Source organism: Glossina fuscipes, unplaced genomic scaffold (genome assembly GCF_014805625.2).
Source record: "Glossina fuscipes isolate IAEA_lab_2018 unplaced genomic scaffold, Yale_Gfus_2 0, whole genome shotgun sequence".
NCBI lineage: Eukaryota > Metazoa > Arthropoda > Insecta > Diptera > Glossinidae > Glossina > Glossina fuscipes.
This window is the reverse complement of record NW_023998414.1, coordinates 40,274,396-40,297,883: the sequence shown is the minus strand read 5'-3', so window position 1 is coordinate 40,297,883 and position 23,488 is coordinate 40,274,396. Positions and strand designations below refer to the sequence as shown.

Here is a 23,488-nt window from a genome sequence, read left to right as displayed (position 1 = left end):
GAATGCCCTTTTCAACTGAAAAAGTGATCAAAATTTATGCAAACACCAAACAAAAATTTCACCTAAAGTAAATCTCAACGATTCGAATGATGTCTATGCAAGTGTATGAAGTTGGTGTGTTTGTATTTTCTTTTAAGCCTGTTGGCGAAATCTACTAAACATCATTTTTAAGCTACGAAATTGTCTGCTCTTTACACATACATAGAGTGTAATACACCTTTAGCTCGATAGCAGCTAACGAAATGGCATTATTTCAATGTCTATCTGCGCAAACACATGCACACACACACACACACACACACACACCAGCTCAGACAGTGAAAATATATTAACATCGAACATTTACATATGCATGAGTATATATGCACTTGAGTGTGTCAAATTGTGTTGTTTGTACGCGCGAGTGTATGTTTATGTGTGTGTGTGTGTGTGTGTGTGTGTGTGTGTGTGTGTTAAAAAAAATGGTTTGCTAGTTGAATTTTCATCACTTCAATGTAATTTAATTTATTTAGTCTGGAGAAATAATTTCTTCATTGATTTTCCCAACAATTTTTTTTTTTTTTTCGTGTCCATCAATAGATAGATCCCTTATGGTAGTATATTGATTTTCTTACACTGCTAGTAACTTTTAGATGTGCTCATAACGGAAATCCTCAGAATTTTGTCCAATTATCCTTGAAACTACTTGAATCTTGTTAGTGTGTGATATGTTTGGGTTTTTTTTTTTGTTCTTCTTCACCACTTTTATGTGTAACTATAAGTTATTGCAATATTAAAGGCGCAAACAGGCCAAGTGTACTCTCCCAAGTAAAGCTTCGGCGGCGCAAACTTAGAAAAGATCGCATTACGACAGTTGAAATTGTATTGAGATCGATGTCGAAGATATTTTCAACAAATTGCTCGTACTTAAGTAGTGGTCATCTAAGATTCGTTCTAAAATGAGTTAAAGTCTTGTCATGTCTCTTCCTTCTCTCTTTATATGTAGATGTATTAAGACGGACTATGTTTTCACTGGAAAGAGGAATCTTTCTTGTGGATTGTTTATTGCACAAGAATCAATCGTATGTTGTTTTATTCCATGCAGCGACTCTTTCTCGTTATTTTATAGACATTAGGAGTAGCAGTCTACTATAAGATGCATAGCAGAAGCTCCATACTATAAATATATATGTAACTCTTGCTCAAGTTAAAAAAGCACCTGCGAAAGCTTAAGTAAGTAAATAAATTAAGAAGAGTTACTTAAAGCTATTGCGGTGCGAAGCTTAAATTCCTTTTAACGACTCTAAGTAATTGGTTTGTAGTTACTGGATAGTTTCAAGCGATGATTTCAAGTTAACTAAAGACAATGCGCATAGTAAACGAGGCGGGTACTTTTAAATAATTAAAATCAAAGTGCAATATTGAAAATGATGCCTTTTTAATATGTATAAGGATTCAATTTTCGTAAGAACTGCTGTAAGAGAGGGGTTTCAGAAAATTACCCCCGCCGAACCAAATTTGTCATGTATGTTATTTTCATTTGGGGGTGAGTTGTCAAGAGAGCAGATCGATCCGAACCATTTTCAATAGCGTCCGTCTCTGAGTCAAGGCAAGCTAGTGTAGTAAATCTCATCAATATATCTTACTTGTATATGCATGGCCAGACATGAGATGGATGGATGGACAGACAAGCTTAGGTCGATTCAGAAAATGAGACGCTTATCAGAAATGATACTAGAACTTAAGTGTTTGTTTGATACTATGTATCACAAGTAGCGTAGGTTAGCAATAGACAACAGATATCAGGATGGGCCAAAATCAGTTTAACAAATAGTTAGGTACTTATAGCTAACTCAATAGGTAACTAGAGTTGGTCCTTAAAATTTAATTTCCTCTTATATGCCACGCCGTGATCAATGTGAATTGCTTTGCTAGAGAGAGAGAGAGAGAGAGAGAGAGAGAGAGAGAGAGAGAGAGAGAGAGAGAGAGATGTTTTATGTACATATAAACTTTCAAATCATTTCATCACTTGAACTCAAACCGAATGGAAGGAAATTGTGTTAAAAATTTCGCTTACTGGTCCATAAAGCGTTATCATATATTAAGCGATACTTCATATATATCGACAGCGTGATGAAATTTAAAAGTTAATAATAAAATTATTTAAAGTAAACTTTTTCTCCCTTTAACTTTTAGCCGGTGTATTTGCATTATTCGCCAAAGCGGGGGGAGAAGAATGTACGAATCCTTTGGCACTGTCAGTGCGTTTAGTGTTTGTGTGCCCTCTTTCTGTCAACGCACTTAAACCGCTAAACCTCTTAAAATTTTCTGATGAACTTGAATTTCATTTAACTACTAGCACACCTTTTACTTTTTCTAAAATCCCTCGGTATGCAGCGGTGTATTTAAAAAATAAATAAAAAAGTTTTTTGCTACACCTTTGAAAAATGCGCGTAAAGCTTGTTAAAAAAACTTTTACATTCATTCATACATAAGTGTATATAAATACAGACATGTTTTTCGTTTTTAAGTACTTAACAAAGACACACAATTAAGTTCTGGTGTGCGTAACATTTTCTACTTTGACGTCTATATTTATATATATATATATATATAAATACTGATACGTATAACTATGAGTTTCGGAAAATTCACCGCAACATATTTTGTGTATTTAACCGGCATAAGAAGATTTTTAACCAGACGACAAACAAACAACAAGCAATAGAAACACAAACACAAATATAGCGTAAGATATAGGTATGTAAAAGTATTTGTGTATCATGTTTTCTATGCTACTAATACCTAATAGCTAATCTGTGTTGCTACGGATTATTGCGGTCGTGTTGCTCGCTGTCGTTGTCGTTGTCGTTGTCGTTCTCGTTCTCGTTCGTTTTTCTTCTTTATAGAGTTGCTATTTAAGCTTTCCTTAATAAAAATTAGTAAAATAAGTAAAAAGGGTTTCCTCTTTCAAAATATTCATGCAGCGTAGATTATGTAATGAATTTAAGTACATACATAACTTGATGTCACTTTTTTTTTTTTTTTAAGTGAATCTCAGAAGAAGGAAAAGGACTTAAAAAGTGAACTAAAGTTGTTCTTTCTTCTTTTCTTGCGAAAGTCAAAATTGATCTGTTTAACACCTTTATTTATTTAAACACTTACTTCTTGTTCTTATATTAAAAATGGTTAAAAATAGCATTTCTTAAGTTATCCTGAAGCAAATGATTATAACGTTTCCGAAACTTCTAATGTCTAGATAGATCTTATTGAAATGGGCCTATTATTGATACCGTAAGCTTCTAAGAATAAAAAAAAAAAAAAAAATGCTGCTATTACTTTTTCAAGCAAAACTTCTTTTTTCTTTAAAGTGAAGTAAAACGCTCGACTGGCCCTGCTTCGATTTTTGAATCATTGTTCCGTTACTACGTCCCTTAATCGGTTTTCTTTTTTTTGGCCTAGAAAGATTTTTCTTCAGTGCTGCGTAAAAATGTAATAAATTGAAACTTACATGTTTCCACATCAAAAAATATACCCGCAATGAAGGTAATTTACAGTAATGATAGCTATGTACTTGATACCAATAATATTGGTTGAAGTATTACTATTAGGAGTATTATGAGGGCATTACATTATCAGCGATATCATCTGATTAATAGACATCAGTTAATGGAGAGCCCTGCTCATCACATTTCTCGTAAACAATTCCTCTGTAAGTGCATTTTATACCTGTCTTTTTATTATGAATTGTCTCAGTGGAATCAGACGATTACTCTCTAGACACTTCTCTGGTGTCATCCGTAAGAAAAAAAGTGAAAAAATTAATAAGAACCTTGCACTCTTCTCGCCCGACTACTACTAAGTGAGAAAGAAAACGTCCTGATCTTGCCACAATCCGGTCCTAAGATATAAAATTAAAACGAACACCGAGTTGTTTATATATTTTAATGAGTTATTATTTCTTCTCTACTCTACACTCTGTAATTTTATCATATAATACCGCTACCGAATTATTTGGTCAGAGAACTGTTTCTAGCGAATGAGATTACGCAGCAAAGTGGTTTTACTAATAGAAGCTCGACAATAGCATTATAAGTACAAAGTTACTTTAACTAAGGATAAGGATAATTGCCAAAAGCAAGTGAAAATATCTCAGTGGGGCGGGAGCTAAGCATTCAATATCCTACACCATCGTGCACTGGTGTATATATTGACTTTACAAAATAAACTGCTTGAAAAAGTGATCCGATCCGAACTATTTTCAAAACCGATCGTCCTTGGCCCATAAAAAATTTCTTCGAAATATTTTAAAATTTGCAAATTGTACATATAGTGCAACAAAACAACATGGACGGACAAGCCTATCGATGCAATAATCTCAATCTCCTCTGGGTGCTGCATATATCCTTACATATCCCTTAATAGATCCTTGAGCCATAAGTGACGAGGGGTATAAAAGGAAAAGAAAGATTAGTAGTAATAAAATAGTAGTAGGTAGCAACATTAAGAATGAAAAGAGAGAGATGAAAAGTAATAACATGAAAAGCAAAAGTCATCAGAAAGATAGTATAATCAGGTCGAGTCATAAGTAACTTCGGATGCAGCTAGAATCTATTGAAGAATCTATTGTTCGTGTTCCCCGACTCTAGGTCACCGAAACATACGAGTTTTTATTTTCTCTGCATAGAAGAGGACTGCGCCTGCCATTTTTTGTCTTCTTTTTTTATGTGATGCATGTCACATTCATCTGCTTTGCTTAACCTCTAAAACGGAGTGTCAAAAAGTGCTCATCCGACATGTAATGCTTTGGGAATTTAAACAAGGCATTAACGCTAAGACGTCAGTTGAAAAAATATACAGCGTATACGATGATGGACTGATAACTGATCGGACAGTTAGAAATTAGTTTGTAAAATTTCGTTCTGGAAATACGATCTTAAAAGACGCGACGTCGTTCCGACTTTGACTTGACAACCTTTTAAAGGCAAACTCCATGCCAATCAACAAGAGGTGTAGCAAAAAGGTTCAGTACCTCACAATAAAATCCTTAAATTCATATAATTTTGTCTGATAAAAAGACGGAAGTCTCTCATGACTTGAGCTAGTAAAAAAATATAATAATAATTCTTCTGTTTGTGATTGCGGTAGAAGAAGTAATACAAGTCTTTGTAGCTGACTGATATGTAGCAGCACCATACTGAGGTGATTATTAATTTAGCCAGAGAGATAAATTCTATGGGTCTTAGAGTGTTAAAGCACTGCCATCATCTAAGGCTTTCGAAAGCCCTGGCGCACTTGAGATTTGAACTGACGGCCATTCGAGATGTTCGGCGAGACGCGTTGCCTACTCGGCCACTCAGGCGAATCATGCTGCGAGTAATTATGGCAATTTTTATTTCTATACATTTATTTCTATACATATAAACATACATGTACAAATGTATACATGTATGCATGTTAGCTAATTAAAACATTCGCTGATCTGTCGGCAGGATTCGTCTCGTACAATAGGTGATAATATCAAGAGGTTTAATTTGCTGCATGATTCTTGTTATTGTTCCTATTATTCATCCATCGACATATAAAATAGTGAGTCAGTCATTTAATATATATATGTAAGAAATTTGACTGTTTTGATTCAATTTGAAAACTTTTGTCTGTGCTCGTAATTTTATATGCGATTTTATTTGTGTAATTTTCCCAACTTTTTAACCGACTATTGCATTGCATTCTTTTAATAATTTAATTTATTAGCCATTGCACTGGAAGAAGATTGTGCGCCAGTGATTTCCTTTAATTTTCATCCAAAAACCGCACTACCAAAAACTTTTGATGGAGTCATGTGTTGGTGGTGGTGGTGGAGCCATATCTGAGAATGCATAACTCGTTAGACTTTGGCGACGATTCTTGTAATTTTTGTAATTTTTTTTTTTCTTTTTTTTTCGTTATTTAGAACAACTAACCGTGTTATATGCTTACACTAATATCTAAATATTTGTTAGTGTGGTATGGCTATGCAATGCTTTAACTTAATGCAACAGTATTGGTAATGGAAGTAGCAGCAAACATTTAATGTTCACTTTAATACGGCAATGCTTGCTCAACCATTTCTCATTCCTACTGAAAATACTGATAAATTTCTAATGCGAAATGTGCACATGGCAGCAGTAGATTTTTCTTTAACGGAAACGTAAAAAACAAACAGAAAACAAAATAGAAAAAAAAAAAAAGAAAAAAAAAAGAAGAAAAAACGAAGAAATAGTAAAATATTTCTACAGACAGTATGAGTAACAAATGCTTTGGGTTTGAGTTTCTGATTTCAGAAATTGGTTGCTTTTGTCGATGTTGTTAATGTTGTTACTGTTGTTGCTGTTGTTGCTGTTGTTATTGTTATTATTATTATTATTATTATTATTGTTGTTGTTGTTATTGTCTATGGTGTTTTTGGAAAGCAGCCAAATATTACGATATGCTTTAGTAAAAGCCTCATGTTCTTGTCTGTTACAGCTATTTGCGACTATGTTTTCGTGGTTATGTTGGCAAATAACACAATAGAACATACAAAGAGAATAGAAATTTTGTTCAAATTTTATGTTACCACGAGTATATGTACGCCGAGATGTATGGCTGTAAGAATCAAAAAGATAACAGCAACAACAGAAAACAGTATAAAATGTGGTTTTCGTCATAGTTTACCAAAATGATAAGACTATTAGGCTGAATTTTCTTCGTTAGGCACACACTAAACACACACATCATCGTCATCGTCATCGTCATCGTCATCATCATCATCATCGTCATCATACATACACCGATATACCGAAGAAATATTTACAAATTCATCTGCAAATTTAATGTCGCAGTTTATCAAGTGCAGCTAGCTATACACTGTAAGGAGCATAAATATAAATAGAAATGTGCATGCAAAGCAACATAGGCTTATAAATTTATGTTAAATTGTGGCTTATACAATGTTACATATAAGGTTCGATATAAAGAATTGAAGAAAACGAATCTGTTATACAAATCGGATGCTTATTGATGTCTTAAGTTTTTCTTCTTAATAATAATAAAATTCTTCTGTATGTGCTTAGATAATCCAATAAATGTTGTAATATTACGTACATTCATAAAAAATCCTTTTTGTGTACGTAGATGTGGTTTTTGGTACAAACTATCCCTTTCCACCCATTCCTCTTTCTTGTTCTTCGCTTGGAGTTACGTTAAAGAAATCTCACAGATAATTTTTTTTTTTTTTTTCATGTGTGTCTTTTCCTCCCTTCTTATTATATATTATATATATGCACTTGTGGATATATAGATATGTGCTTTAATGTGTGTATATTTTAGTGTTGAAATCTCTTAAATCTGTTTGCCAGCTTATTTAATTAAGCTGCTGGTATTCCTAGTTATTTATTGTCTTTGTGGCATTGTTTAGTTAGTCAGTGAATTTGTTTGGCTGCTGCTAGTCTGACTGTATATGTTTTAATGCTTGCCTGCCTGCCTGCCTCCCTGCCTGCTTTCCTGCCTGCCCTCCTGCCTGTTCGGTAGAAGTAAAGGTTGCTGTCTTTCGGAAAATTCACAATTGCAGTGAATTTAGTAAAAGTTTTTGGTTATTTTTTGCCTTTTTTTTTTTTTTCAATTAAACAACCAAAAAAAAAAAAAAAAGTAAAGCAAAACTTTAACTTAAATTATATTTACACTTAAGTAGATTATTTGGTAGTATTTTCTATTGCATTTTTTGTTTTTGTTTTTGTTTTTTTTTTTCTGTTCTTTTTTGCATTAAAATCATGTAGTAGAACTTTATAAAATAAAAGACAGACAAGCGAACAAAGCAAAGGGAGTAACTTGTAGACAGATTAAGTGAATGTAAAAGAATATATAGAACCGCAAAAAGACAGAAAGCATTCATAAGCGGAAAGGCTGTTAAATAGAAATGCTAAACTAACTGAAACGTGAACAAGTAAAGACGGAAGCGAGAAACGAATCATTGAGCTCGGTAAGCTCGGCCGCTGGCTGTTCAGAACCTTTTTTACGACTAACCAATTGGTAAAATTGCAATGCCTTTTAAAGGCGTGGCAAGGCTCCGATACACGCCCAAATCAATTATTTGGGTTGAAATTGATTGCTTTATTTAACAAAACTTGAAGCGTTCAATTCGTCCGAAACCCTGGGTAGACAAAGGCAAGACATTAATGCTTGCCTTGCATATATATGAAAGTTTAAAGTAGGCGAATGTGCACAAGCAGTTTTCAGTGCACGTTACGCTACTTTATTCTGTTTTAAACTGACAAAAATATGCAATTAAAGTACCTACGGAAATGATTCGGTTGCCTTGGACTGGAAATGCGATAAGGCATGAAATAGTTAGGAAGTGCTTTACGAAATTTCAATCTTAAATAAATCCGAACTTAGCCAAAGAACAGAGAGCAGAACAGAACAGAGAGTGGAAAAGATAGGATGATTCTCTTACGAGAAATTTCATTACTTAAAATCTTCCCATTACTGCGTTTGAGATCACATCAATTCCTTTGTCTTCCATTAAATTTAATTTTTTTTCGAAATTTGCAAATAATAAGAAATGAATAGACCGATGTAGTGGAAAGAGCAGAGCGACTTGTACCCTTACTTGGGCCGATCCTATTTTCTGTAGCGTATAATTTTTTGCAAAGCACGAAGCGTTCAATTTTAAGCTAAAATTAAAATATACTTAAGGGATAACATAGCTGTAAATTTGTCCGAAAATCAATTTTTTAATTGGGTTAAATGCTCGTTTAAGTTGTCAAGGATGCCATAAAAAGACAATGTTTAGTAATCAACACCTGGAACATAACTCAAACAATTTTCATATATTTTATTCGGGTTGGTATTGCTTTTTATGCCCTACATCACGTGCGTTACAGAGTTTGCTAAGTTTGTGCCGATGTGTACAATATCAAGAAGGGCTTTGGACAGACCAACTCTGTATTGTACCGAGCTAAACTTGTTTGTCTGTCTCTCTGTCAGCTCTTGATATATTTTGGTTATTTGGTATATCGACTTGTTTTGACCCAAAGACAAAGCTTATTTAAAATGGTTCTGATCAAGAGCACTTTTTCGATCACTTCCCATACAACGCCTCAATATATATTAGATTCTGAATCGTTCCAAGCTTGTCTGTCCGCCTTTTTGTCTTGCTTTCATTTACTCAATCCGAGCACAAGTGCAATTAAAGATGGGTTAGATCGGAACGCCTTTTCGACCATCTCCCCTACAACGTCTCCTTTTGAAAATTCGTTACAAGACTAATTGTAGGGCGGTGTAGGGTACTTAATGAATGGCGGTCTTCAATATATGCAAGCAATCCAACGTATTTCCTCCGAATCCTTAAGTATATATTTAATAAGTTCGCCAAATATTATTCTATGACCGAGAAAAGAAAAAGGTGAAAAAAGACTCGCACAGCGACCCTACCTCTCAATCATAACATGTTCTATGGTGTTCGGTTGAATGTTTGCATATTTTTGTCGAGGTTCGAATTTTAAATTTCTTCAAAAATATATGCGGAAAGCTCTTTAAGCAAAGGTTTGAAAATGCGTCTGGACGTATGTTTCATACAAGTTTGAATATTCAAAATAAACATAATTGTAAGAAGAAGAAAAGATTTAAATTGAAAAAAATTCGGTAAACAAATGTTAAATTTCTTGTAAAGTAAGCGCAACACAAAAATGATCGTATGGCGCCTTTCGATTTCAACTATGCGAAGTAAAAGAAGCTCACTTTCTATCGCTCTATCATTCGTTATAAATAGCTAGAGTATATTATGAGCTTTGAGTATATTATGATTGCATAAATCTTCGGTCTCACTTGGATATATCCAAAGTGTCATAGGAACACAGTTCGAGGTTCAAAAATTAATTAATTATATTACTTTGAATTCATTTCGTTCGAGTTACAAGAGGAAACAAAAACATGACAAATTCAAATCCGCAACATTTATATATTATTATTAGCTCTCGTTCGCCCTGAGAGGTTTGTAATTATTTTGGCGAATCAAATTCATTAGTTCATCTTGAGACAATATCATCTCTTACCAGCATCGTGCGAGCAAGTATTCCTTAGGAATTTATAAAACACTTTTGAATCAAGTTTTCTCCACTTGACATCCTCTAAGAAAATGTCCATAACTCAATATATTCCATTTAATTGCTTACTATCCTATAAATCATCATCGTCATGTATTTAATGTAACAAAGCTTGTTACGTTAGCGTTGTTATTCTCTTTGCTGTTATTGTTGTTCGTGTTGCTTTTATTATCATTATTGTTAAAGTCAGTTTAACGTAAATTTCGACGTTTTTTTTTTTTTTTATTTCTCATTGGAATTTAATGTCTTGTGGCTGGTTAGTCATCATCATCATTATCATCATCATCTATCTAAGCGCTTGTGATGACTGCTAGTATATGATGAGTATTTTAAGTTTTGAGGCCATTAGTTGTGTGATGTGATGGTACACGTTCTGGGAACGTGCTTTATAACTAATGTTCTCCGATCTGTTTTATTGTCGTCTTTAACACTTGTACATACATTTACTGTGATTTTTTTTGTTTTTTTCATTTCGTTTCGTTTCTAAGCTCGAATGCATAGAATTTATTTATATAGTGGTATAACAGAAACGCGCTTGCATTGTTTTAGCTCGGTATGGCAAGCAGTCATCATCATTATGGTGATCATCGAAAAATGGACAAACAGACAGCTGGCTGGCAAGATACAAGGGGTCATCATTCATTTATGTTTTGGGATTTCGAGATTTTTATTGTCATGTTTACAAAAAAAAAACCGAAGGAAAAATAGAAAAAAAAAAGCAAAAAAAAAAAAATGAAACGTAGACTGGAACCACGTATACACACTATTCACTAAGCTTAGCTTTTTAATATGTTGAAAGTGCTTGGCAGTTTGGCTTTTGTAAAACGACCACAATAGGTCTGTGGCGGTGAATATGGTTTGTTTTTTCCTGGGTGGCACAAAATGTTCATTACCAGAAATTCTTTCTGCAAGAAAAAAGAAAAAAAAAAAAGACGAACATCTCATATATTTTCGGTAAAAACCGTTTTGGTAGTAGATACATTGACTCTAACAGACAAATAACAATAACAAACATATTGACATCTAGTCTGTTTAGTTCTTTTATAAAATTATTCTCGAGTATGTATTTTCGATATGTAACATGTTGGGTGTTTGTCTGCCTTTATTTTATCTTGTGTGTTGTCATGACATGCCTAAATTTGGTAACACATGCAATTTAGTCCCATTGGAGAATTCATTCAAGTTGAAATATTTGAAAATTGTTAACGTCGTTTACTTTTGTACCATCTCTGCTACTCTTCGTTTTCTTTCTCATTCACTCGCTGCCAGTATATTTCACTCTCTCTCTCTCTCTCTCTCTCCCTTTCCCTCGGTCTCTTACTCTATCGCTCTCTCTTTTCACCTTTCCCTTACTCCATCACTCTCTGTCTGTACTTGGCATTTCTAACAGCCATCAAAAGCATTTTATTGATGCCCCTGTGCATTGTCTTGATGTCGTCCCTTTTTTCTTTCTTTGTTGGTTTTATGTTAGCTATGCTACTACATGAACAAAAAGATTCAAGAACTATGTACATTTATTTACTTTTTTTTCGAGCCTTTAAGTACATATTTACCTCTTAGTTCTCTTTATATTTTTAACCAAACGTATATATATGTATATATATATAGATACCGACGTGCATATATTTTCCACCATAGATAAGTTTTAATATTATTTACATTTACTCAGACATAGCTCCTTTTACTTCTTCTTCCTCTTTTTCTTCTTTATCTCCTCCCGTCCGCAAAAAAATTTCTCTATATGCATAAGTATTTAAAATTTGCTTTAAGCTGCAATTGAATGCTATCAATATGTGCATACGAATAAGAAAATTATTTATATTTTGTCAACTGTCTTTGTGTACACACTCCCAGTGAGATTTTCTTTAATATTTCATTTATTTGCCGGAACTAATTGCATTTCTAGCTCATGCCTAAATTGCACAAGAAACGAGAAAAAAAAAAAAATGTCTTATGGGAAATTACTAAAATATATAAATTTTTTTTGTAAATTTTCATCAAAATTTATCAGAGAAACTGAATGATCTTAGTTTCCGTTGCCTTAGGAAAATTTTCAATTTTCATTGCCTATTTTTAGGTATAAGCTGAAACGTAAAATGTTGTATACTTTGGGGCAGAAGAAATATAAAAATTGCTTATTCGGGTCCAGCGAAATAGGAAAGAATCTATTTTACAAATCATAAAGTAGAAGGGCTTTCCCTACCCTCTTTTAAATAACCTGCTCCCTTCGCCAGATGAGCAAAACTTGTTAATGCAGAGGGTAAAGGTTATTAAAGGTATATTGTTTGCTTACTTTCGGTTAGTACAAGCGGTGTTACAAACTCAATAGCATAAAAATATATACTAAATATCTTTCGTCAGTTTACCGGTCGTCTTCTGTATCATGTTTGTAAAGCTTACACTCCATTCTTCTGTATGGGTAAAGACATACCTTTAGCTCTCTTATATCTTCATCTTTTCTTTACCGGAATGCAACCTTCACATTGGTATCTTATTAAAGTGTAGTAAGGTTGAATCCTGACACTAGCGTCATATCTGCGGGACTAACGCTTTTAGTAGATTTCATGCCTTAGGGTTTGACAGTATTTCCTACTGCGATGGGAGTGGTGTTTCTACCTGCAACCAACACCAATATCCCCAAGCAATACGTACAATTATCATTTACTGCAGAATTTTCCCCAGTAAGCTGAGATGCCGAGCACTGATTACGAGTTCGGCCACCACTGCTATTGCTGATCCTGAGACCATGTTCCGCATTCGTTTTCTGTAGCTAGGTGTTAAAGTCAGGAAGTGGTTTAGCGTTTTTAGATTTACTTCTAGCTTACCGTAAGACCTTCTGCTTCCTTTTTTTTGTGATCACACGAGGAAAATAACGTAAAGAATGCTCGATTAACAGTCATCCGAGATAAAAAACAAATATCAAGGCCGTTTGCTTGAATACATCCTTTCTCGCTCATTGCATTTTCAATTTTGTACAATGATAACTTTGAACGAATATCTACCAGACGCGCACTAGAAACTATTTGAAGAAGATATTCAGGTTTTCAAATTTAAATCATAAAGTCAAAGCAATGTCACCGCATTGTTCGGCTTGGCGTCGTTTGCCCCGGCTATTAACTACGCTGCAAACTGCCGTTGACACTTCGCAAGGTGTGGTGGCTAAACATATTTTTCCTTTAATATGACTAATCACTCAGGGGATACCTGTGGCAGAAAGAAATGAAGAAAAAGAGAAAGATATAGAGAGTAGCTGCGTCCTAATGGATGTACGTCCGATCTTATACTCTTATGCTTCTACGCACTCGCTATATCTATGGCCACGGATCAAGCGTAGTCCGTTGCACAGGGGATGAACCTGCGAATACTGCTTTGGTATTCGCGACTCTTGCGTACTCTGCTACTCTGTAGCATGTTTCCTGTGATAACGAAACCATTGCGTCAAAAGTTCGCTTCGTCGCTACGGACGGTTCGTGTGTTGTTTAAACAATTTTGCAATTTTGATAAAGGAAATTTTATAGTTTGTATTTTAAAAATCTGTTTTCTTTTTATTCTTGTATTCTTGTATTTCGCCATAATTTGACAACAAAGTGGAAGACAAACCTCAAAAAACAAATAAAAAAGCGTTTCGACGAAAAGCCCTCTTATCAATGGTTGATTGATAATATTATGTAATGAAATTTTAATTTAAGTTTAAGAAGAGTAAAAGCAAATTTACATGCATAAAATTTATAAATAGATATAGATAACGAAATCTTAATTAAACGGAAGGTATCTTCCATTTAAGGTTTTGCTTTAATTAGAGTTTGCGATGACATTTGTAAACTCAAGGAGACTTGCAATGTTTTACACGAGTGCACTATGAGTTATGTTGATCAACGTTTAGCAGCACAACATGTGTATGCATATAATTGAAAGAGATAACATATTGCTAGTGCATGCAGAATTTGAATGCTAAAACCGAAACATAACTCATTACCATAAAATTCCGTAAAGCACTTTAGATAAGTCTAATTAATGTAGCGACTTTAAGCATGCAAATCGTAAAATAGCCACATCAAGACATTTTATAGTGGAGGCCCAGTTAAATAGCGAACCAGTTTCAATGGTTGCATAATTCATAATACGACAAAATCTTATAGGCCGCCATTACATTTTAACGCAACACTAATAAATAGCTGGTGCACCTTGGATTTCAGGTGAAACAAGTTCTACGAAAACATAAATACGAGGAATGGCTAGAGAGAAATTAAAAAAAAAAATAAAAATAAAAAAAAAAAAAACCCATAAATTATGGTCGTTAATCTATTGAAAAATTCTACAAAGTAGTTAAGTAGGCAAACATATGTATTTGTAAGGAACCTTATATAGAACTTTATCCGGTATCTGCAGTCACACACAACAAATTAAAGCATAGAATGACTCTTCTCTTGTTCGCCTTTATATTAGAGTAGAAGCGTACATTGAAACTGGCAGGGGAGGATGAATATTGAATGAAACTTGGACCGACTTGAGGCAGATCTACCTGCTGTTATATCAGTCGGCTCGGAAACACATGCATAATCGTATTCTAAACTCATTTAATCCGTTACACTCGTTATATCTGTCGGTTTGTTCAATGCTAGCTCATGTAGATTTTGTTCCATCAGTATGCGCTAATCTATGAATGATTTTCTTGAAATATGCTTGAGCGATATGACAAATGGATTGTACGCATCATTCCTCAAGTAAATGTTATCTATAAAAAAAGTTCCTTACGAAATAATATGAAGTATTTAATGGCCAGCGTTGCCCAATCATAAATTTAACATTGTTTTTTTTTTTTTTTCTTATTATAAAAATATAATCAATAAAATTGTAGTTGAGTTAGGTTAGTCCATACATGCTAAAGAGTTTACATAGTTTTCAATAAATAACTTATTACACATAGAACGCACGTAGCAAAGTGAACTAAAAATTCTGTTGAACTAAACGCTAACACCGTACATGACATGGCATGCCATTCAATTATTTTATTTCAATTTTCCCTTTCTAACTCAACTCCCAAATATTAATAAAGCTAGGAGAGCTTTCTACGGTCTCCGACAGTATTTTACTCTTTAGTGGGGATTATAAAACGAATGAAAGCATAAATAATTCAAGTTAAGCGATAAACACTAAATAGACCTCCATATCAACGGTAGGTACATGTGTGCAGATTTTTTTCAAATTCTTTCTCTAATACACATAACCGAATTCCTTTCTAACATATCGGACAATAAGTTCGTCGGATGACATACATATCTCGTCACTATTGGCGAGTCGCTCTGAGTTTTAATACATTCGTTAATAGTCATCCCACGAACTTATTGACTAAGGTATTGTCTGTAAGTAAAGCTACAAGGATAAAGGATTTGTAAAATGTAAATGAATATGTACAAAAGATTATAGAGGACAGGGAATGGGTTGAGGGCTTTCTGAACATCCATATGTAGTCAAGGTTGTAACAACTGTCAAGAATTGATATTTAATTGATTTTTAGTTACTTTAAAATTGATATCAAAACAGTGATAATTATCTTATATAGATCAGTAGAAACACAGATCACAGACATGCCACAGACAAGAAACGTGCGGAAGGAAAGAAAATAATCGAAAATTTCATTAGTTTAGTTGGTAAGAAAGCACAACAGCCGACAACTTGCTTTTACATACAAGGAAGCTGCAGCTGCTGGCCGTAAAGACATCTACTGTTGGCTTAGTAGCAGCAAAAAAGAAAGGTGTACCAAGAATAGCGAAAGTTAAGTAAGACAATATGATTGTCGGCAATTAAGAAACTATAACCAAGCAGAGCTACGAAATACTCTGGGTGTGATCGATTACAAGCTTTTCAAATCGCTTCTGGTTACAATGCGACTAATTTTGAAATAGATATGCGTGATGTCTTGACGACTTGTATGACTTGTCACTTGAGTGTATAGGGAGAATCAAATTGTATGAGGCGTTCAAAACAGGTATTTCTTTCCCATTTGGGATTTTCATGCGACGCAAAACATTCGCTTCAGCAACTGCTCCTTTTCGATTTTCGGAACACATCCAATAACTTTCAATAATGATTTCATGTTTTCGTCCACTCGTTCGAAGTTCGATATCGATATCGATCGAATCATCAAACACCTAATTATATTAATTTACTGGAATAGTCCGCAAGAGTAACCCAATAGGCAAAGACCAACAACAGCTCCATGATCGCAGGTTCAAATCTCAAGTACGGTAGAGTTTTCAATAAGTACGAGCATACGATCTAAATTATCCGGCATTTAACGACTGCGCTGCTCCGTTAATATTTTTCCGCGCCACATTATGCATGACCTTGAGCTGGCTATGTTCGAAAAAATGCAAACTTATATATTGTTCGGTTATGCCTTCGATCGCAGTCAGTTCAGAGCTATAGCAAAGCACGTTGTCTGGAAGGAACCATGTCTAGTGGACCCACTAACTAAACTGGACCAGATAAAATTACTTCGCGAATTATAATCTCACAACATTCCTGAACGACAAACATATATAGAAACTTTTCAACGACATAATACTTACGTGTTTGCGGAAAAATAGCACAAGTCTACTTAACAAGGTAACGCTTATATGACTCATACTCGTATGTTTTGTAATTGAAATAAATCCATTCTTGTATTAATTCAAAATGATTTAATTCCTTTGAAAGCATGACATAAGAAGGTGCAAAATATTGCAAATTGTTTTTTCTTTTTCTGTAAAAAAAAAAAAAAAAAAAAAAAAATTCTGATTTCGTTTGTCGTTGTATTACATTTTATTAAATGATAGATAAAATGGAATAACGAAATTATTCGTAAACTCGAGAAGATGTGTAATATACGAGAAATGCTGAAAACGTATAAAAAGAACATTTCGCATCGTTGATTAAACAAAGGAAAAACATTTAGTTACATCGAAACCTAAACGCACCGAAAACGAAGAAACGAGAATAACAACATTGACGGTTAAAATCCTTAAATGTAATATTGACACACACTTAATGGAGTACAGATACTCTTATGTGCATTTGTGCCTGTGTCTGTGAGTGACTAATGTCAAGCAATTTGGCACAAAAACTCTGGAGACTGTAGCGTAGAAGATAAATTGTATGAGAAAAGTGAAATAAGAAAAATTACAAAAAAGGTAGTGAGTGAAACAATATATGAATGAATGAAAGGACAAAATCGTTAATGTTAATAGCAACGCACACAGAGCATTAAACCGATGTTAAAGGCGAAGGAGCGAGCAAGAAGAGCTAAAGCATCGAACAGAACAATCAATGTTATTTATTAGCTGAGTATAATACATATACTAAAAGCGATATACAAAAACAACAACAAACAGCATTGACATTAATGACAGACAGCAGAGTTAAAATCTGCATTCAATTTGCTTATCATGGAATGAAAGGAAGGTTAAAGAAGAAAAAAAAAAAAAACAACAACAACAACAACAACGACAATAATAAGAACAACAACAACAAAAAGCAAAAACGAAAGAAAATACCTTTACACAAAAATGTAACTGAAAACGAAGGAAAAAGGAATGGAGATAGAGAGAAAAAACAGAGAGAGAGAGAGAGAGAGAGAGAGAGAGAGAGAGAGAAAAGAAAAGTAGACAGAAGTAATTGGCACAACACAAGGCTTTGTTTTTACACATTACTTATATTGTGTCAGCGTTAACAGAAATCAACAGCACTAACAATAGCAACAATCTCAGCCATTAGTATTAACAACTTTGCTACAGGAAAGTAATTTTTCTTGAACCTCTTAAACAAATGAATCCCCGTATTGGTTGCCTGCTCGGTTGGTTAGCTGTTGTATGTTGAAAACTTTTTGTTTCCTCTTCTTCACTTTCATTCATTCTTTCCTTTGCGAGAGTTGCTGTGTTGTGTGTGGGTTAAAAGGCACATGTGTTAATGTTTTCACATTGAGGATAATGACAATAAAGTTATAGCTATGCTCGGATTTCTTTTTGCGGTTGCATTATACAAAAAGAGTAAAATTGTATATGAAAAAAAAAAAAAAGCACAAAACAAAAACAAAAAAAATTGAAAAGAATTCTGAAGCAACGAGCTAAAGCGACACATAACAAATATCAGGTAATATAATAAGCAATAAAGCTTTTTAATTGGCTTTTTCTCTTTTTCGAACTCCACTCATGAGTTAATAAAGTGCTTTACATATTGATAAAGGTATAAATAAATCTTTTTTTATATCCAACGGCTCCGCGTGAAGTAAATCAAATGAATTTCTTTGGAATTATATCTTCGGTAATAACGCAAAAAAAAAAAAAAAAATTAAAGAATTAAAATATACGCACTGCTTACTTGTCTTAGTCAATTTTACGCCTTTTTTTTTTTATTTTCTTTTTTTTAATATCAGCAATCGGTTAAGGCATATCTCGTACAAACATGTGAAAGAGGCAGGAAAGTGGGCCTGTTTGCAATCAGTAGGCGCTATGCCCTTTATGCCGATTAAGCACTGCCTATAGCTCCAGCCAAAGTAAACTCTATCGCAATGAGGTTTCTTAGTCGCGATTCTTACCTGCTCGGCTACACTTCGCGGCTTATGCACTTCGACAATGAATATGAAAAGCAGTTTGTGTTATTTTCGCTTTCGTAGCGAAAGCATTATTATCATTTGGTGCCCTATTAAGGGCAACAACAAAGAGAATTTAAAATTCTTTATGCATTATTCATACACTTATGCACATTCTTTTCAACTTAATCTTTAACTACCGGGGAATTCCAAAAAGGAAAGTAAGAGAAAAAATAAAACAAAAAGTCCTTTAAAATTATAATTAAATTTATTTGTTCATCATTAACTCGGTTTTTTTTTTGTTTTCTTAATACATGTATATATATATATATATATATATATATATATAGATATATATATATATGCCACGTCATTGTTCTGGTTATTGTATTTATTCTGTTAATTATCTTACTGTTGCTAATTAACCCTAAACTAACAATGACATTTAATGATAACTAACAAAACTTGTAGAAAAGTAAACACTTAAATATTAATGAACTCATGAAATGTGGTCAGTCAGCTTTCGTTACACACTTGATAAGTCAAAGAAGTGTTCTACCACAAAGCCCTTAAGTAAACATTTCAGTTATGCTCTGTAACTTGATAATGACCAGTTAGAAAGAAAAACACTAAAAATAGATGAATAGAAGAGAACAAGAATTTTGAGTTTTTCCCTTTTCATTTTCGTTTTCTTTTTCTTCTTTTTTTAATTTTTTATTTTATTTTTATTTTTATTATTTTTTTTTTTTTAAACGAATGCATGTGTAAGTATACAGAGCAACAGCCATGACACACATTATGAAACAATGAACAAGTCAATAGAAATCGTTAATAAGCAAAAACCAAAACCATACTTTAGAAAGCATATATATGAACAAGTAAGAAAATTATACTCAATCGTGGCCGAACCTTTTGCACCCACGGCCGGTACTCGATACTATTGATTGAGCGCTGCAAGTGTTTATTGTTTTACCTATTATACTGTATAAGGGACGGGGGTATCAACTCAATATGTTTTGACTTTTGGAAACTATGATAGTCCCAACTTATGTTGTACTGTGTGTGTGTGTGTGTGTGTGTGGGCGTGTTCTTTGATTGAATTGTCTCATGTTGTGAGCCAACTTGTGCACCAAAAACTTGGAATGCTTCTGCCAAGCTTGATGCCCATAGCTTACAGCTTAACCCGTGTTTAAAACCGATGGGAAGATAGTCCCAACAGTGTTCACAACAACAAACAAAATGGACATTAATTGGTTCGTCTCATATTATGTCAAGTTAAAGGACCGATGATAAATTAGCTCTAAGGGTTGTCTGCAGATGCCCGAAATCGCTGGAGCAAATTTCGAACAAATCGCTTAACTGTACGCTGTCAGGTCTCCTTTGGCTCGTCTTGACTTCCCGAGTTGAATTACACTCCATCAGCGTTACGTATATCTCCCGGTCTCTTGATTTCGCTGGCATACACGTTAAAGAACATGTCGCCGCCTTTCATTTTCAATAGCCGTATGGTGCCAGTTCGACATGTGCGTCGCCTTATTGAAGTTACGAGCCTTCAATCTTCATCTTTTGAAAATGGAAGTCATTTAATCGTATGAAAATAAAGTAGTGTAGGGTGTTAGTTGAATATAACAGCAGCCTCGCATAGATCGAATTAGGAAAAGTAAAATAAAGTAAAGCTTTGTTTGGTTGTCTGTTCTCCCTATTAATGCGATCTTTTCAGTGAAGATAACTAATATGAATTAATGGCTTCCTCGCTTACCTATTTTCACGATCCGATGTTCTTGATGAGGTATAGAGTGTTTTCTTTTCGGGTCAGAAGACTTATAGCTGCTGGCTGCCAGGTTAGCTGGCGCGTGGAAGATCATTCATGTATGAGATGACATTCGTTTTTAAGCACCGCGCATGCTTTGCTTATGCGCAAGACAATCTTTCCGAAGTTTAAAACTTTGTAAACTGAAAATGTCGGGCTATTGTTCTCTGCTGCTAGGGATGCTAGGCTCAACTTAAGGGTATTTCATTAAGAACGACGCCTCTTCAAATTTGAAAGAAAAAACAAAGCTTATGGAAGTAGGTGATGGTTTATTTCGAAGCTTTCACATTCCAGGCATGTTGTAAACACAGTTAATAACTTTCTCTCGCTGTTCAGGCATTAGTTTCGTTCGCTTGCGATAGCGTGAGGAATCTTCGACTTCAAGTGTGCGAAAATTTGCGTCTTATTGGCATAAACCTGGGGCTTGATTTAAGCCCAAATAAAAAAATCTATAACGCGGCCGTATAGCGGAACAGTGATGGCGACATAACTATCAAATGATGAGCATTCACAACTCATCCGCCACTTTGGTGAACTTTTTTACTGATTTCTAACCGGAATCAGGAATCGTGAATCGCTACATGATGAAACAAGAAATTGTAGTGCTCATCTCTTTACGCTCGCGAGCACACAAAACAATATATTTGCAGCTGAAAAAGAGTTTCCTGTATTCTACCTATAGGCGACTACTACCGATGGTGGCTAGACAACAACATTTGGCTCATGATAAATTGAATTTTTTTTTGTTTTAGTGTTGTTTATAAAAACACGCTTAAAGAACGTTACTTTGGATGGAATCGACATGGCCTCTCTTCCGTTTGTAAATTTCGAACAGTAGTTCAATGTGAAAGAAGTGCGATTTACTCTAATAGAAGTTTATTTAATAACAACAATTTTTTTTAAGGTAGCCTTGTTCTGCACAAGGCTAAGAGCAAGAAGCACGCCATCTTGAATATATAAAATCAAAGTGATAAATATCACATTGACTTGTCGTCACAATTAAAGTTGTGCGTAAACATTCACCTAGATCAGACATTCGGAACTGCTGGCAATATCGATTGGCAATTTCCATGCGGATAGGAGCAAATCAATAAATAAATAAAAAAAAATTACCATATCAATGTGCATGTATGTCTATACGAGCAAGAGTCATGCCCTCAGCAAAATTGCTTTCTCCCCCAGTTTTGTTTCTCTGCTTTTCTCTCACCGCTTTGCCAATAACTTTCGATGCCAATATCCAACGAAAGTTTCATTTAATTCCATACATGTCTGCACACCACAAACAGACTCGAACAACAAATTTAGTTGAATACCTAAAAGTTGTGTGGACTTAAAAACTATTTAGTGCGAAAATAAAAAAATAAATTATGTTTTATTTGTTTATCGTGAGTACACTTTCAACGAATTTTTCTTCCGCCCGGTAATAAAGTAAATATTTTTATCGCTACAAGGAATTTCAAATATTTCCAAGCGTTAGAAAATATCAATTTTACCTTTTTTTTTTTTTTTGTTTTTACTTTTTTTTTAACATTTGTTGCGAATTTGTGCAAAATTGTACCTTCATATAGGAAGGAGTGATAATCGCACTTGACAACGGTATTTTAGTTATTTTTCGAATTTTATTACAAAGCTACTTCGACGTGAATGAAATTTAAAAAAATTCATCTCGAAACTTGCTCTAAGGTACGTTGAATGTGTTGTGAAGGATTAATCTTTACGGATAGTAGTCACAACTACCCCATGTCGTCATTCGAATAGGTTCGGCTAGATAAGCCTACGTTACTCTATTAGCTTACACACTTGTTTACATTTCGACTGTAGAAATTCACCGGCCCACGCAGTTAGTGTTTTCATATCCAGTATTGCGTAAAGTTTTCTTTATATCGATTGCCATTATTAGCAATATTCAGGAAAATCCATATGCTCTGACTTACTCCAATGGTCGACAAATGCTTTCTAAATATTCTGTAATCGCCTACCTTTGCGAAAGTGCTTCAAATTTTACGATCGAAACCACAGCTTTCCTTCACTTACCATACCTTAATTTTTGCACCTGCGAGAGCGTTCGCCATACGAATCTAAAGACGGCAAGACAGATATTAATGGATACATTCGGAATTTGGGACTGAGATAGAGAGGACATAAACTCGGTCGGCTGTCTGAAGCTTCCTTCTCTCTACTGCCACGAATGTCAATCTCCGGTGGCGGATATAAAAATCATCAAGACCGTCTTAAAGTTATAATTAAGAGTTCCAATGGACGGACAAAGATATATATATCGTCAATATTATTTATTATTCATATCCAGCAAAAGCGTAATGTATTTCGAAACGTTTCCAATGGCTGCCAAACTTAATATAATCGATAAAATTGTACGAATTGAAAAGAATTTCATTTCCGCTAATAAAAGGAAGCAATGGAAACCGCACTGTATTCGATGATCATTTGAGGAATTTCTTTGTTAAAGTTTCTTTATACACAGGCACACATATCTATATATACATAGAATAAACGTAACTGGAGAAACTTTGTATTTCATTAAACAGACGCGATACAGATCAGTAAACCAACGAACGTTTATTATTTCTTTGTGAATTTCGCGTAACGTTCTACTTTTTCGGCCAAGTAGAAGACAATGATGCATCAAGAAAAATGCTTATAAATGTTTCGATTAAAAATTTATTAAGAAAGAGGTTGCGTTGTTTGCCACCAAGTGCTCTTTTAATATTTACAAAGACCAGAAAAAATTTATTGTGAAAGTCAAAGGAAAAAAAACCACAAAAAATAACGAAAATTAAGTACTTTGGATATTCTCTTTGAAAATTTGCTTTTATGGGATTGTGTGCGTGCATGTATATTTAACATATTTTATCAAATGTCAAATCATAATGACAGTCATTAAAATAATGAGTGTTTGAAAAGGCAAAAACTGCAATTTCTTTTATACATACAAATGAAAACACACACACACACACACACACACACACACACACACACACACACACA

General features: G+C 34.1%; 1 protein-coding gene across 4 annotated transcripts in view; it reads left to right on the top strand.

Moving 5' to 3' along the window:
* Positions 1 to 23,488, top strand: part of LOC119644242 (teneurin-a) — a 444,303-nt gene that overhangs the window by 209,531 nt on the left and 211,284 nt on the right. The gene's annotated exons all lie outside the window — the stretch shown is intronic.